A 17,313-nucleotide genomic window follows, 5' to 3' on the forward strand; every position below is an offset into this window, starting at 1 on the left:
AAACGTGGCAATAATATTTCATTTTAAGTTCAAACAACTGATCAAACATCATGAAATTGGCACACAGTAAAATTTAGTCAGTTTATTTTATTTAGTAATTTTTTTAAATTTAGTTTATTTAGTATTATTTAGTAAATTTGGTGCACCTCTAAATTGAGTTAATGTTACTTGAGTTAATGAGACAATGAAAGGATTAATTAGCTGATGATAGAGGACTGATGATGAACACCGGCTGTTATTAAGCAGAAACAAGGAAGAGAAACAGAAAACTACTACTGTCTTTAGTTACAACCTGAAATCAGCTGAAATATAATAAATTGAATCTCTCAAAATTCCAGCAAAGGATCAACTCAGCTAATAAGCAACTCCACAAACAGCAGCTTTACTTATTACTAATCTGTTAGCCTTATTATAAAGAGGGACCAAACACTCCCTAAACTCTGTAAATTTAACTCAGAGGATTTTGATGTGCAACAATTGCTGTTGTTTTTTTTTTTTTTTTTACAATTATTATTTTTATAGTTAACAAATGTGTGTTAAAATGATCATAATGTTCAAGATGAATTACCATAGCCATATTTAATTTTTAAGGAAAAATGGTATAATTAATATTATAATTATTATTGTTATTTTTGACAATTTTGTAAAACATTTTACTTAAACTTTATAGATTAAGAAAACTGTCCATCAAGGGATTATTATCATATTTATGACTTCTTGAAATGAGAGAGAGCGAGAGAGAGAGAAAGAAAAAAAACACTTGTTCTACATGACGCAGTGAAGTCTGTCAGAAGCGTCCCCTTACGTCAGCAATGCTGCCCTCATTTGTTCTATTGCCACCCTACAATCAGACTTCCGATTGGACTTGACATGAGAGAGGTGGAGTCAAAAACAGCCTTGCACACCTAAAGATAATGCCGCCTTCACATCTGCCTTAAAACAGTAAGCATGACTCTCATTCAGACGTAAGAACAATGAACACATTACAACCAAAAATAAAAAGTAATAATGCTTTCAAATAAATCTAATCATGTTTTTATTGTGTGTGTGTGAATTGCCTTACGCCTAGTCATAAAATGCAGCTAAATTCAAGAACATTTTATGTAATGTAAGTGTTCTTAACTGCAACCTCAATAAATTAAATTCTTGACCTGCCAATAACAAATAAAGAAGAACAACATGACCTTCACGTCTGTGCAGATCGCGTCTATAATGTATCAAATTATGGAGGCAGGGGGCTGTTGTCCATCGCCTCTGCTGTGTTGGCAGTTACTACGGAAGGCCACAAAACCCCTATTTCTGAGACTTTGTATTGGACTTTCCACATATTTCAGTTCAAAGCCTCGTGTCTATTGAAGCGTCAGAATGGACTCGAGCTCAAGGACAGAATGACAGTCTGTCCTCAACCTTGCTTCCCCTCACAGGTTTTTCATGCACACCGGAGGAAAAGCAGCAAAGAAGCAAGTGTCAAAAAGAGGCAAGAGAGTGTTGAAGAAAGCCGATTAAAAACTAGAGCGTTATTAAAAGCCAGACTGGAGGAGGATCAACAAAGTATTGAGGCTTAAGGGAGCTAAATGTGAAGACAGGTTTCGACGGGGCATCCAAGGGTTGATGGCCAATGGTGGCTGCGGTGTGTAAGGGACGTGTCTGACAGTGGGGTGAGCTCAATGTAGCCGAGAATCCCCCGCTGCTCATGTCACCCAGAGGCGACACGGCAGAGATATAAATAAAACAGACAAGAGGAAGCCCAGTCCTTTCCCCTGCATGTGTGACCTCACACAGGCGTTACGCTAATTTGATTGATTAGCTGGAATAACTTGTGAGACTTAGTCATATCCCCCTTTTGAGCTGCTTGTGCCCACAGGTCTGAGGGACAAACTGCGATCTCACATTGCCAGCTTTCAGAGTTTTATGGTCATCTAAATGTTAATTTAAGTCTGATTGCGGCCTCTCTTATCGAAAGAATTGAACGTTCTGCACTTAAAGGCATTTAGGGTTGTTAGGCAGCGTGGTTTGTCGTTAAGCTGCATTGCCCATCTGTTGCATGCATATCACCTCATCACAGAGTTTTACGGCAGAGAATGGATCCGTCTTTGTGCGTAGCGTTCAACCCTTAAGAATGCTGTTTAGAGATATATATTCAGTCTGTTCAGTCTGTCATAGAATACTATTGTAATGTGAAGCGGGACGCTGAGTGCGGATCCAAACGCAGGTTTATTATGAGAATGGTTAGGCAGGCAACAACCAACACATGGGCAAACAGATGTACTCAGGAAATCTGGAGTTGTTGTCAAATAACAGGCAAGTGGTCAATACAGGGGTCCGTTCTTCGTACCTCGCTTAAATGATCTAAGATGATTTGGCAGATCCTGGATCTATTCATCTTGATAACTGATCTCTCGCTAATTTGGTTCTTCAAACAAGTTCGCGAATCAGATTAGAATGTCTGGATAAACTGATCTGAGATCGCTGCGTGTGTTGTGAAGGACAGATCTATCGATCCTCGAAATCATGATCAGCAATGCAGCGATTGGCTGATGCCACAGCAGCTTAATGACATCATCTGATTAATATTCAATTATCCATGTGAGCAAAATTACATCAAATTAGCAGTAAACGGCTTGTTAAATATGACACGCAATAACCTTCCACATGTGTTGTGAGCTGCAGGCTTTACACTTTCACGTGTCAAGAGTATTCATCATGTGTTTCAGTGCATATCAGTGTATTTAGTTCTACATGTAGAAAAGATTTTCTTTATTATAGTAGCCGTTTTTTAATCGGTGTAAAGAATAACTGGTTGTTTACAAAAGCATTTTGATATTGGTAAAGGCGTCTGCAACTTTCGTGAAGCATCAAATCAATGGCATATTAATTATTAAAACATCTTTACGACTGCATTAATGTATTATTTATTTTTTTATGTTGTACATTTCTATTATCACACACAATTTGTACTAAAGCGATCTAAAAAGTTCATATCAATAAGTTTTCTTTTTGCACCACGAGGTGGCAGTCTTTGCACTTTCATTTCGAGGGTGCAGATTGCATACGTTTTATATTTATATAACTTTATTTATTTTATTAATAACTATAACTTTATATATATATATATATATATATATATATATATATATATATATATATCTATTTTCTTTGCTTGAACCGAGCCGATCTAATCCTGTTTATATGATTTGAACCTGCTCCCGATCAGGTTTAAGCTAGCAGAACTGTTGCTATAACAACAACTCTCGGATCAGCTTTGAAGAACGAAATGATCCTGGATCGTGTCAAATCGTCAATATCCAAATCCAGCTAAGTGAGAAATCCATGTACGAAGAACGGACCCCAGGCAAGCAGCAGACAACATAAACAAGCAAACAAGGCAAGGGTCAAAAACACGGCAAAGCAACGCAAGGAAAAAGCATCATAATGTTCACAATGACACTATAACAAGACTCAGCACAGAAGTGTGTGTGAGTGATCTCCACGATCTCCAGTACTGTAAAACTCAATAAGTTAAGTCAACTCAAACCATCTGAAGAAACCGATTGCAACAAACCATTTGAGTTAAAAAAGACTAATCTATTTGAGTACTGTGAACTTACTCAATTTAAGATGAAGTAAAGAGGTATTTAAACAGAAATGCTCAAACTAAAAATAGTTCAAACTCTTCAAATGAGTAGAATTAACTTTTAGTAAATTTTGAGTTAACTACACTCATTTCATTTGACTAAGTTGGCTTTTGGGTTTTACAGTGTATGAAAATACTACAAATAATATGCAAAGTAATTTTTCCGTCCCAACCAATTGTATTGTCCCAATAGCGTAAGAACAGCACTAAGCAGTTTTGGTAACTTAAGTGCCTTTACTGGAAATCGTTCTTCTCAATATCTTTCCTTTTTGTAAAACTACAACAAAGAGGGGAAAAGTATGTGCATATTCACATTTACTATAACAAGTTCAACCAGCAGTACATTTTTGCTAATGTATGTAGTTTTTATGCAAATCTTATTAAGCATATGGGGAAAATCTATTAAATAGGACCATTTGAATCGAACATTAGCAAAATTGTCATATTTATTACACCACTAGCAGCTTAATGCGTAAGCCACGAAGAAGTGTTTGTACAACAACATACTAGTTGTATAAAACTGATAATCATCAAACGACCCTTGAATATTTACAAAAATATAGCTTTAGTAAAAATAAAGCACTTATGGACATACATTTAATATTTAAATCATCCCCATAAGTAAAACTCGTGTTACTCTCAACCGTACACTGAGAGAAAATGAAAGTAAAACTAGTCTGAATGCAGTGCTTTAAATGTCGACTAGGTGGTGGGTCAAAACCACAAGTGGCAAGACGCGACTGCACAACAATGATAGAGGTTCAAAAATATATGTTTTGGCAGGCTAAATCTCATTATAGCTTTGACGTCTCCCTTTGATGGAGGGAGAAGGGAGGGCGGGCCGTTAATGGCCGGCAGTGTGAGACCCCTGTTTTATAGTGTATGGATGGAAAAATTGGCATCTTAAGTAAAATAAGATCCTTTTTATTTTTACGGCACGTTTTTGGTCATTCATTCTTTAAATTTTAATGTCAACCAAAACAACAATGGTGAGCTATATGTGGTGGTTATGCTGCTTAATGGCCAATCTTGATCGTTTGTATTTACTTCCATGTTCATGAAACCATTATGTGTGCATGTATATGGTGTTCTGAATATTGAATTCATGAAACTGTGAGAATCAGGGATCTACAACAATTTTTTAAAAATGCACAGGAGGAAACATTTAAATTAGCGCATCTTGTAAACATATCTATACTTGTCAGGCTTTTACTTAATAATTCTGAAATGGTTATAATGGTAAGCTAGTGATTACAGAAAAAGATCAATACAGCATCGGACAAAAGCCTGACAAATATTTTGAAATACAACATCTGAACAGTGTCTTTAGGTGTGGTATGCACAGAAATACTTGACCCCCATCTAAAATAATGCACACTGCATTGTTTTTTTTTTCAAATTATTCAAAAGCTCATCTTCAATTATTCCTTGCATAAGCATAATGTTTTGCCATTGATGCATTTGTTTTCAATGCATCTACACATGAAGCAAAAAATAAAAGCCTTTTGTGTCTTCTTTGTTTTTTTCATAGGAAGAATGCAGTCCCAAAATGAATTAACAATACGAAATCAGAGATGTCATTCACATTAATTTTGTGCAGATCTGAGATGATGGTGCCCTTTAAATTCTGTATTTTTTCAGTGATCTGTAATTAAGGTATTTAGGTGCTGATTAGAGCAGCAGGGACAAGCTCAGTCACAGTGATTGTCACAGTAAACAGATCCTGTGTATTGAGCAAGGCTCCTCACAGGCATCACCTGGGTGCACTACTCTATAAATATAAAACACATGGATTTTGGAGAGGGAACAATGTTCTGATGTGTAATAGATTCAACTAAAGTTTTTGATGTGCACGGAGAGTTAAGAAAGTTACTTTTAGGTTGTTTTCTACAACCAGCAGACTTGAGTTTCCTGAAAGTGCAGTGAAATATTCTATTATGTGATTTAAAAAGCACAAATAAGGTTAAATCTTTTGTCTGAAGTCTTCTTGAAGTAAGTTGATGTGGTACTGAACAGTGTTGTAGTCCTTGCTATACGCACGTATACTCAGTATGTCTACTTTTTTCCATGAGCTGTTTGGGTATTATGACTTCTGAGGATCAATAATTGAATATACCTTCTGTATACTCGCTTGTTTTGGTGATTTGACTTCCTTAATTTATGTGTATTCGCGTCTCCTTTAACTGAATACCAAATATTTTTTAACTCGCATCTTAATTTTTTTGCAATTGGTCCATTTATGTTTAATTTGTGCCATTTCCCACCCCTGACAACCACAGCAGCTGTGAGAACAGTTTGTGAGTTTTTCGAAAATCACAACAAATCAACTGAATGATGTCTCACTGAAACGCTCAGGTAAAATTATAAAACAGCATGAATGGACGTCACTTTAGCCCTCCAATATTTTCATTCAGCCCCCCCTAAAACTTTTGTGGTTATCTCATGAACTGTATAGTAGTAATGATCGCCTAAGTCCCCTTTAAATTTGATATAAAAACGAAGGCAGAATTCTGCTACTCCGTTTTCAACTTGGTTTTTATTTAGTCAGCAAAGCACAGCAGTGCAGACCGTGAGCACAAGGTGTGTTTATCAAAAGATTGTTAGAATATCTGCATATTTGCAGTTCTTTGCTATAGAAACACTTTTTTCTTTGGCGCTCTCCTCATTAGCACAGCTGTTTTTTTCCAGCGAAAATGTAACTCTTAACAGACATGTTGCTGTTTATTTCACAATTAACCATGAAAATAAAACACAGTGCATGTGGCATTAACTATATCATACATTCATGCAAAGAATTAAACACAGTGACAGAACCACTCGTTTTAATGTACGAATGTACTAGTTTTAACTGCATTCAAGTGACATCAGTGGCAAACATCAAATGTTGTATCATATTTAAAATTATTTCCTATTATGACTTATTACGATTTTAATATGTTTATATTTATGCCATTATGATTTTAAAAAGTGGCAGTTTTATTTAATACATGGAAAAAATGTACTTGAGTGTTGGCTAGATTTCGGGTTTTTGAAGAAGTGTGCTTTGCTTTTGTTTTCTAGAAAAAAAAAATCTATTTATATATAAATATATATATATCATATAAGTCAGAATTATTGTCCCCCCTGAATTATTAGCCCCCCTATTTATTTTTTTCCCATTTTCTGTGCCACAAAGAGCAGATTTTTCCATCACATTTGTAAACATAATAACTTTAATAACTTATTTCTAATAAGTTATTTATTTTATCTTTGCTATGACAGTAAATAATATTTTACTAGATATTTTTCAAGACACTTCTGTACAGCTTAAAGTGACATTTAAAGGCTTAACTAGGTTAGTTAGGTTAACTGTGCAGGTTATGGTAATTAGGCAATTTATTGTATAACGATGGTTTGTTCTGTAGACTTTTGAGGGAAAAAAATAGCCTAAAGGGGCCAATAATTTTGTACTTAAAATGGTGTTTAAAAACTTTAAAACTGCTTTTATTCTAGGCAAAATAAAACAAATAAGACTCTCCCCAGAAGAAAAAAAATATTATCAGACATACTGTGAGAATTTCCTTGCTCTGTTAAACTTAATTTGGGAAATATTTAAAAAAGAAAAAATAATTGAAAGGGTGGCTAATAATTCTCACTTTAACTGTATATACTCAGACAATTTTTGGGTCTGCTGCGGTCACTGTTAGCTAAGCATAAATCATTGAATTGGGATTAAAATCCCTTTTTATAGGGATAGTTCACAAAAAAAAAATGAAAATTGTCATCATTTACTCAACCTTTACTTGTTCCAAATCGGTTTGTCTTTTTAAATTCTGTTTATTCTGTTGAACAAAAAAGAAGATATTTCAAAGAAAGCTGGACCTGTAACCATTCACTTCTATAGTATTTGTTTTTCTTCTGCAGAAGTCAATAGGTACAGATAACTGATGTTTAGTGTGTGTGTGTGTGTGTGTGTGTGTGTGTGTGTGTGTGTGTGTGTGTGTGTGTGTGTGTGTGTGTGTGTGTGTGTGTGTGTGTGTGTGTGTGTGTGTGTATATATATATATATATAGAGCTAGCTGATAAATCAAAGAAACAGATTTTTGTCGTTCTTTGCCTACTTTTAAAATTTGGATTGGGTGGGTAATAGTACACCACTTTTTTATTAGTACTACACCATTGGTACTGAAATACTTTAATTTAAACTATAGAGTTTTTTTTGTAATATTACATATTTTGTTTGTATTGTATGGAAGCGGGTAGCTCAGACATTTTGCTTAACTTTTTCTTTTAGTGTTTATCAGGAAGGGAGAAAATCAAATGGGTAAGGGTGAGTAAAAGAATTTAAATTATCCTGTGATTAATCATTCTTTTATTATTTTCTGAAAGCTTTTTTGATGCTGGCATGTTGATTACTTCAGGAAATAATTTTGACTTGTCCTTCAGGAATACATTTTAATTAGATGAGGCTAACGCTTTGGGGAATTTAAATGTTGAAACTTGAAGCTTGTACTTTTTTAAGTATTAATTTTTAATTAATTATTCTAATCTCATTCTAATTTGTATAAACATTTTAAAGTGTGTGCTTTTTAATGTGTACCACTTGACCCTATTTACCTCCAATTTGCTCTATTTTATGTTAATAAATACATTTGTGGATTTACCTTTGTTGATAGAGCTAATGGTGCAGAAATTGTGGCAGAGGACGAAAAGAGAAAAGATCATAGAAAAGCTTTTTATAATATCTTTATTCTTTATTTATTCATTTTTCGTCAGATTGGTCTACTATTAGTATTGGGAAAACACGCTCTTACATTACAGTCTTATACACACAAACATATATAAATTATGGCCAGTTATTTTATTCAATTCACCTACGTAAATTGCATGTCTTTGGACTGTGGGGGAAACCGGAGCACCCGGAGGAAACCCACACAAACACGAGGAGAACATGCAAACTTCTCACAGAAAGTTTTTTCGATTGTAAAGTATATCTCAGAATTTTTTAATGTGTATAGACCAATCTAGATGGCAATTTTTATTTAACCTTTAATTGAATAGTTTTTTTTTTTAAACTAGAATCAGTGACCTTCTTGATTTGAGGCTAACCACTAAGCCACCGTGCTGCCCGTCTCTAATTTTTTTTTACAGTCTATGATCTCTACACTTTTCATAGTCGTGTTGACAAAGTTTGTGCTTAACATAACCTATTGGTTACTTTTCTACATTTTCAGTCTTTGCAGGCTGTATTCTGTACAGAAATAATAATTCCTTTGCCGGATTTCGTAATACCTCCAAATTGAGGGCATTGGAGCAATGAAGAGTGAAAGAGAGGGAGATATTAACCATCATTATAAACGCTTTAATGCACTTTTATGTCATCATTCCTTGACCAAGAGCTGTTGTTGCACAGTGGTTGGCATTAATAAACATACATTTATTAATAAATAAACTTTTAATGCAATTTTAAAAAGCACAGTTCATTCATGTTGTCCCAACACAAATCGATTAAGTTAATGTAAAAATTTTAGTGGATTGAACACAAAAAAGTCTCCAAAATTGTGTTGTTTCAACTCATTTTAAATAAGTAGTTTGAACAAGCAGCAAACATTTTTTTGAGTCGACCAATTTAGATGGAAATGTTATTTAATCTTTATTATAGGAATGAAAATAATACAGCTTGCCTTGAAAATTTAAAGATCACATTGCAGTCCTAAAATTCTAATTGATTTTACCCACTTTTCTGCAAGAAGTTTTTTTAAACACACACAAATCAATTAAAATATAATACTATTTAGCATTATCACTTATTTTTTAAGTGTTTTAATAAGTACAGGCCAGTGCATTAGGTATGTTTAATTTCTGCATAAACATATGGAACATTAAGATATTTTGCCATTTCACAAACATTTTTGAAATGTTAAAGTAGATGCTTTGCTTGCTTTCTTTTCTTTTTTTGTACTTGTTGACACCAAAATGAGATGCCTCATCTCCACCTATCTGTACATACTTAAAACAAAGAGATTTTCATTAATTCATTCACTCATTCATTTTCCTAGATTTTTTTACTATTTAAAACGGTTTCTTTGGATATCTTTTCTGCTGGAGATACCTTTGTCCTAAAACTAAAAAAAAATAATAAAAAATGTAAATAAAAAAACCTTACACATACAGTACCTTAGGAACAGTATAGCAGACAATTTTGGCAGTTTTAAAACTTTGACTTTTCCAAACTGCAGCATACCTTGAAAACGGTTATCATCCCATGCCTACTTGTGACCGTAGTAGTTATTTTGAAGTTGATATTTTTGAGCATTGAAGAATACTTTTTTTTTTTTTCCAAAAGTATTTTTATTGAACATATTAGATATGAAACATACATTACAAAATAGCTTTTTAAATTTTTTTTTTACACAACAAACAAAACCTGCCGCACATACATTTAGGTTCTAGAAAAAAAATAAATAAATAATATTAAGAAAAAATACAAATAAATAGTTATAATAAGTAAAACATATGTTACTCTCATTAATAAGGGGAGAAAAAAGAAAATACAAAAAATTGAAGAGAAAAGAGAAAAAAAAAAAAACAAACAAACAAACAAACAAACAAGGAAAGGTTCTACTCTTCTGAAATGACTGAGGGGTCCATCTTTTTTACGTGATCTAAAACAGGTTGCCAGGTGAGAAAAAACATATCAGTACAGCCTCCTAAAGTGTATCGTATTTTTTCTAAGGTCAGGTGGTGTAGAAGTTCCATAAGCCATTGCTTAAAGGTTGGAGGAAGTTTTTCCTTCCATTTCAGCAATATTAATCTTCTAGCTAAAAGCGTAGCAAAGGCAATCACATTTATCTTGCTTTTGTTAAAACATAAGGACTGTGGTGTGATTCCAAAAATTGAAATTATGGCCTCAGGTTCTACATAGGTATTTAATGCGTCCGAGAGGAATTTGAATATTAGCTGCCAGAATTTCTTTAATTTTGAACAAGCCCAAAACATATGAGATAAAGTAGCTGGCTCAATGCTACACCGGTCACAGTTAGGGTCTATATTTGGTTTAAATTTGGCTAGTTTCACTTTGGACCAATGTAATCTATGTACTACTTTAAATTGTATAACTCTATGTTTTAAACAAATTGAAGATGAGTGGATATTGTCTAAAACGGATTGCCACATATCTTCTGATAGTTCTATCTCTAGCTCCACCTCCCATTTTCTTTTTAATTTTACTAGGGGTTCCAGATTGTGGGAATTAATTATAGAATATATTTTGCCAATAAGTCCTTTTGAATATGGGCTTAGCTCCATAATAGAGTCAAGCAGGGAGGGGGGAGGCAGTGAGGGATAGTGACTCATTGAGGAGGACACAAAACTTCGCAGCTGGAGGTATCTAAAGAAGTGGGAATTTGGAATTTGAAACTTAACTTTTACTTGTTGAAATGAAGCAAATTGCCCATCAATAAACATATCTTTTAATATCTTAAGACCTTTCATAGACCAGATGTCAAAAGTTTTGTCTATAGTAGAGGGGGTGAACATATGATTTCTTGCTATGGGGGCATAGGCTGATAGTCCTTTAAGTGCAAAACTTCTTCTAAATTGTGCCCATATTTTGAGTGAGTGTTTGACAACTGGGTTTAAAGAGTATTTAGATAAAGGTTCAGGTGTCGGAAAATTTGAGCATAGCAGAGCATGGAGAGAGGTTGAAAAATTTGATGTGTTTTCTAAAGATAACCAATTAGGGCCACTGTCATATGATGGATTTGACCAGTGTAGCATTGCTCGAATATTAGCTGCCCAGTAATACTGCTGAATGTTGGGTAATGACAATCCTCCATGGTCTCGGTGTCGTTGTAAAATATTTTTACGGATACGTGCATTTTTTCCATTCCATATAAAAGATGATATTAATTTATCTAAAAGTAAGAAAAATGATTTTGTTAAGAATACGGGTATGCACTGAAAAAGATATAAACATCTGGGTAATATATTCATTTTTATAGTGTTTATTCTACCTCCCAGTGACAATGGTAACGGATTCCAACGTTCAAGGTCTTTTTTTATGGAATCTATCAGTGGAGGGAAATTAACTTTGTACAAATGTTTGTATTTATTAGTGATCCATATACCTAAATATTTGAATTTGTCTTTAGTTATTTTAAATGGTAGTGAGGTAAAAATAATCTTTCTACCAGCATTATTAATGGGCATAAGCTCACTTTTTTGCATATTTATTTTATAACCTGATATTTTCCCAAAGGCAGTCAGTAATGTCATAATTTGTGGTAGAGTTGTTAGTGGTTCAGATATATATAGGAGGGTGTCATCTGCATAGAGAGAAATTTTATGTTCAAAGTTGTCCCTCTGTATACCCTTGATATTGATATCATTTCGTATCGCAATGGACAGAGGTTCAATTACCAATGCAAATAATAAGGGGGACAGAGGGCAGCCTTGTCTGGTTCCCCTTTCTAACGAAAAGAAAGGAGAAATGTGACAATTTGTACGTATTGCTGCCATAGGTGATGAGTATAAGATTTTAATCCATGAAATGAACTTTGTGCCAAATCCAAATTTTTTAAGAGTGTAAAAGAGGTAGTCCCACTCCACCCGATCAAAAGCCTTCTCAGCATCAAGTGAGAGAAGGACTTCCGGGACATCAGATGGAGTGGGATGGTGGAGGATATTTAGAAGTCTGCGTATATTATAGAATGAATATCGGTTTTTAATAAAGCCTGTCTGGTCACCAGAAACTATTGTAGGTAGCACTATTTCCAGCCGATGCGCTAATATTTTGGCGAATATCTTACTGTCAACATTCAGCAATGAAATTGGTCGATAAGAGCTGCATTCTGATGGATTTTTATCTTTTTTATAGATTAGAGAAATAATTGCTTGATTCATAGTCTCTGGCAAGGAGCCCGTGACTGAGGATTCTTCATATAGGGAAAGTAGAATAGGGGCAAGATCGCCAGAGAACTTTTTAAAGAATTCACTTGGAAAACCGTCTGGGCCTGGTGATTTTCCGTTTTGCATAGATGACACTGCTCTAATAAATTCGTCTTTTGAAAATGGATTCTCCATGTCTAGAGCGAACTCTTGATCAATAGTGGGTAGACTAATTTTCTTAAAAAAAGAATCAAATAATGACTCATCTTTACAAGACTCCGAAGTATATAATTGTGAATAGTATTCTCTAAACCGATGGTTGATCTCTAAGGGATTCGTCAATTTAGTGCCAGTGTTATCATTAACTGACATAATGGAATGTGCTGCATTTTGTTGTCGAAGTTGGTGAGCTAAGATCTTCCCTATCTTTTCACCATGTTCATACATCTTATGCCTGGACTTAATTAAAAGATTTTCTGTTTGTTTTGTACATAATAAATTAAATTCAGACTGAAGAGCTAAACGCTGTCTAAACATGTCAGGTGTAGATGAGTGTGCCAAAATTTCATCAAGTTTTAAAATATCATTTTCAATTTTTTTAAGCCGCTCATGTTGTTTTTTCTTTAATCTGGCACTATATGATATAATTTGGCCTCGAAGATAGGCTTTAAGAGATTCCCAAATAAGACTAGAAGATATTCCTGGAGTCTGATTGTGCACTAAATATTCTCTAATTTCTGATGATATAAATTTAACAAACTCCACATCAGAGAGAAGTAGTGTATTAAATCGCCATGGCCGATAGTTGTTTGATGTAATTGGCATATCTAGAGTGATTAATAATGGCGCATGATCTGATATCACTATTGCATTATATTTGCATTCACTAACTAGAGGAAGTAGTTCACTGTCCAGAAAAAAATAATCTATACGTGAATATGTCTTATGAACTGGTGAATAAAATGAATAACCTCTACACCCAGGATTTTGGAATCTCCAAACATCAATCATTCCATAGGTTTTAAGAAGTTGGTTAATCACTTGAGTTGTACGACTTGGTATCATTGGTTTGAGAGAGCTGCGATCCAGTGAGGGTGATAGTACGCAATTAATATCTCCTCCTAATATAAGATGATGAGTATCTATATTAGGTATTCGTGAGAAGAGACCCGTAAAGAATGCACTGTCATCCCAATTGGGTGCATATACATTTACCATAACTACCGGAGTATTATTTAGTCTACCCACTACCATTATATAACGGCCTGCTGGATCAGCTTCGATTTTTGATGCCTCAAATGAAACCGTTTTACTAATGAGAATTGCTGTTCCTCTAGATTTGGAGTGAAAAGTCGAGTGAAAGAGTTGTCCCACCCATCCTCCTCTTAGTCTAAAGTGATCAAAAGTTTTCAGGTGGGTTTCTTGTAGGAAAGCGATATCTGTATTTAACTGTTTTAAGTGTGAGAGAACCTTTCCACGTTTCACTGGATGATTCAAAGATTTAACATTCCAACTTATAAGATTCACCTGGCAAACGCCTGATGCGTTAACATTGTGTGGTTTAACCATACGTCTTTAAAAATGTAAGCTTACATACAAACGCTTCGTTTAAATATAACAGAAAAGACCCTTCCAATAAGATTGTAGAAAACAAAACAAGAAGTATAAAATGAAGTGCGACATTTACCCATTCCCAAACACCAAATAGAACATTGTGCAACTTTAACCCCTCGCAACAATATCCACACATAAAGTGCTTACTTGGGGAGTTTTAACCTCACAAGTTGCTCTGCACATTATTAAAGAAAGAAAACAAAAATGAAATTAAAAAATAATAAATTAAATTGGCGCATATTATTAACAATCACCTATTAAAACAAGGGTGACAGTTACATAACAGCATAGTAATGATAATAATAAACTCAGTAATTGTACTGTCCCAATTATATTTCCTGCTTTTAAGTTTAACTGAAAATAGTAAGTGATTTTGTATCAGTAATATTGTTTTTCACTCCTCATCCATGAAATAGGAATTCAGTCAGTCTCTGCATAGATGTAATGTTCATATACTCACTCAAACATGGTCATTTAGATGGGAGTGTGAGTGTATGAAAAAAAACAAAGTCACTGAAGTGGCTTGGTACTACTCAATCAGAGACGGTCGAGCCGTCTTAAAGAATATTATTTTTCACATAAGTCAGGGCTTCCGCTGCATCTTGGAACTGCTTTTCCGTCCCGTTGTGTGTGATTCGGAGCCTGGCCGGGTGAAGAATGCCATAACGAACACCATCTTTTCCTCGTAGTAGTTTTCGGACTTCGTTAAAAGCCGATCTTGCACGGGCCACGCTCGGCGGGTAGTCGGGGAAGATGAATATAGTTGCGCCGTTATGATGAAGGGGTCCGGTTTCACGAACCCGGCGTAGAATTTCCACACAGTCCTGGTAGTAATGCAATTTTGCAACAATGGCCCTGGGTTTACCATCTGCACGTTTTGCCTGGAGAGTGCGATGAGATCTATCGATCAGTATATCTTTATCCATTTTGAGGGTGTCTTTGAGCAGCTTCGACACTGAGGCTGGAGTACATGCGCCAGGATCTTCGGCTACATTCAGTATTCTAATGTTTGACCTCCTCATTCGCCCTTCCATGTCCAAGCATTTCTCTTGTAGGGTTACTACATTTTTCTCCAGTTTGCGCACGGTGTTTTGCAGTTCTGTAACATCGTCTGAGCAGCTGGATAAGCCTCGTTCCATGTCTGACACTGTCGTTTTAATTGCCTCAAGATCTGAGCGAACAGCCGAAGCGTTGCTTGCTATCTCGGATTTAACTGCTTGTAATTCAGCTTTGACCATTTCAAATTCGTTTGACAGTGCAGTTTTCAGTTCTTTTTGAAAGAGCGAGGTTATTTCCGTTTTGATCGATGAGATCAGCTCAGCTTTAATCTCCAAAATGTCAGTGTGTTCGGCTGGCTCGGACATCATGCTAGGTGTATTAGCATCCTCTTGATTAGCAGCGGTTTTCCCCGTGTACTTATATTTACGTAGTTTGCCCGCCATTTGGATTTATAGAGAACCCAGCTGCTTTATGTGAAGTAGTAAAGTCTTAGATAGATGTAGCATCTCATATTTTCGATTAAAGCGCCTTAAATTTATAAGTTATATTACGTTTTTTGCAGAGCTCACCCGACTTTTACCTTACTCCATCGCCTGCTCAGTAGCGCCCCCAGAATACTTTAATGATTTGTCTCCTATCAAAGTCCCCTGCATATGCATCATGCCAATTGAAACATACTTGTGATCCACATCAGGCGCATTAGTTTGTTCATTGTGTCTTTGTGATGTTATACGATAGCCTGGTCCAAGGACTCCTTCGAAATTGCATCTGCCCCCTAGACCTACGTCTTATTAAACAGTTCTGTCATCTTAACTGAAAATTACATTCAAAAATAAATGTACTGCCCACATTACCCATTAGATGTAGAAATGTCTCAATGTTATAATGAGGTCAGCATCTTTTAATACCACTTCCATCAATTCAGACTTATTATCTATACTAGGTTACTGATGACTTTCATCGGGTGATCAGTTTTCACATGTCGGGTTTCTGCCATATTTGAAAAGGATGTTTCATGCTGGAACGCCTATGTCGGTACATACTTCCTACCCCTTCAGACAGGAAATGGTGTTGTGGCTCAATCAAAGTGCAAAGGGCTCTTAAGATGCAAAATAACCCAGTGCCTTATTCCAGTCATATTACACCATCCATGACTGACCCATCCTTTCTCAACCGGCTCCTTCAAGAGGGCCTCAACGCTTTCAACTCCTCTACACCTCTTTTATTTCCTTCAGCACTCATCTAAAATGTTTAAAGGAAATTGCAATACGACAGGGATCAGTATAGGCCAAGCAATAACTGCAAGTCAGATTGGAAGGGATTAAACTTATCTGACTGCCATTATGCATTGGCTGATTGCAGGAGGGAGATCAATCTTTACCAGATTTGTTCTCGTCCCTTTTTCTGCGTGCTCAATCTGTTCCAGCTCTGATGTTGCACATTGTTTGACACCTACGGGCCGCATTCCTTTCGGCGGCCAATCGGTTGCAGCCGGCAACGTCCATTAAATATTAAGATGCTTCTCAATTGTGCAATTATTCAAGAGCGATCGCTTCCAGATCGTACCATTTTGTGATGATCAACATTGTTCCAGGCTCACATTAGCTTTGAGTTGAATGCGTCTCCGAGACTGAACGATGAATGCACCAATAAACAACGTGGTCAGACTTGTGAATAACCAGTAGGCCCCGCGGCACTCCGGAAGGTGATTTATTGCTAAGGCAACACACGCCTTCTCTAGGGGTAAAGGCCATGGGTGTAAAAGTAATTTCCAAAGCAATAATACAGCTCTCACCTGCTCATTACTTTTGACATTTTTCTCTTTTGTTTCCTTTTTGGAAGAGGACAAAAGAATTGAGTGCCTATTAAAGACATTATTCATGCAGCTCTATGGACTCCAGATCCATTACGTACACACAGGTATGATTATTGCTTGGAAAACGTTGCCTAATGGTTTCTGACAGAACACAGTGGAGAACTTCTCCTCGCGCTCTGCCCTTCAAATCTCTCATTAAGCTTTTGCAATGAAGCGCGGGTCATATTGCTCATACAGATTTCAAGTAAGCTATGGTCCACCGAGGGAGCTGTCATAATAAAATTTTTCCATGAATACGCCATTAAGAAATCTGTCTCTCTTCTGTTGAGCTTGCTGCATGGTTTGAAGCTTTATGTTCTCTGTATATAGAAGAGTGTGAAGTT

The 17,313-nt window shown here is 35.6% G+C and overlaps 2 long non-coding RNA genes across 6 annotated transcripts in view; both read left to right on the plus strand.

Moving 5' to 3' along the window:
* The window catches only part of LOC141380504 (uncharacterized), a 148,889-nt gene that overhangs the window by 13,549 nt on the left and 118,027 nt on the right, over positions 1-17,313 (plus strand). The window lies entirely within an intron of this gene.
* LOC141380505 (uncharacterized) lies at positions 904-7,352 on the plus strand. The gene is made up of 3 exons (XR_015523707.1): positions 904-2,320; positions 3,353-6,658; positions 6,744-7,352. It is a non-coding gene; the product is annotated as an uncharacterized LOC141380505 (long non-coding RNA).

The sequence above is a fragment of the Danio rerio genome, chromosome 23, assembly GCF_052040795.2.
Source record: "Danio rerio strain M-AB ecotype USA chromosome 23, GRCz13ab, whole genome shotgun sequence".
NCBI classification, from domain to species: Eukaryota; Metazoa; Chordata; class Actinopteri; order Cypriniformes; family Danionidae; genus Danio; species Danio rerio.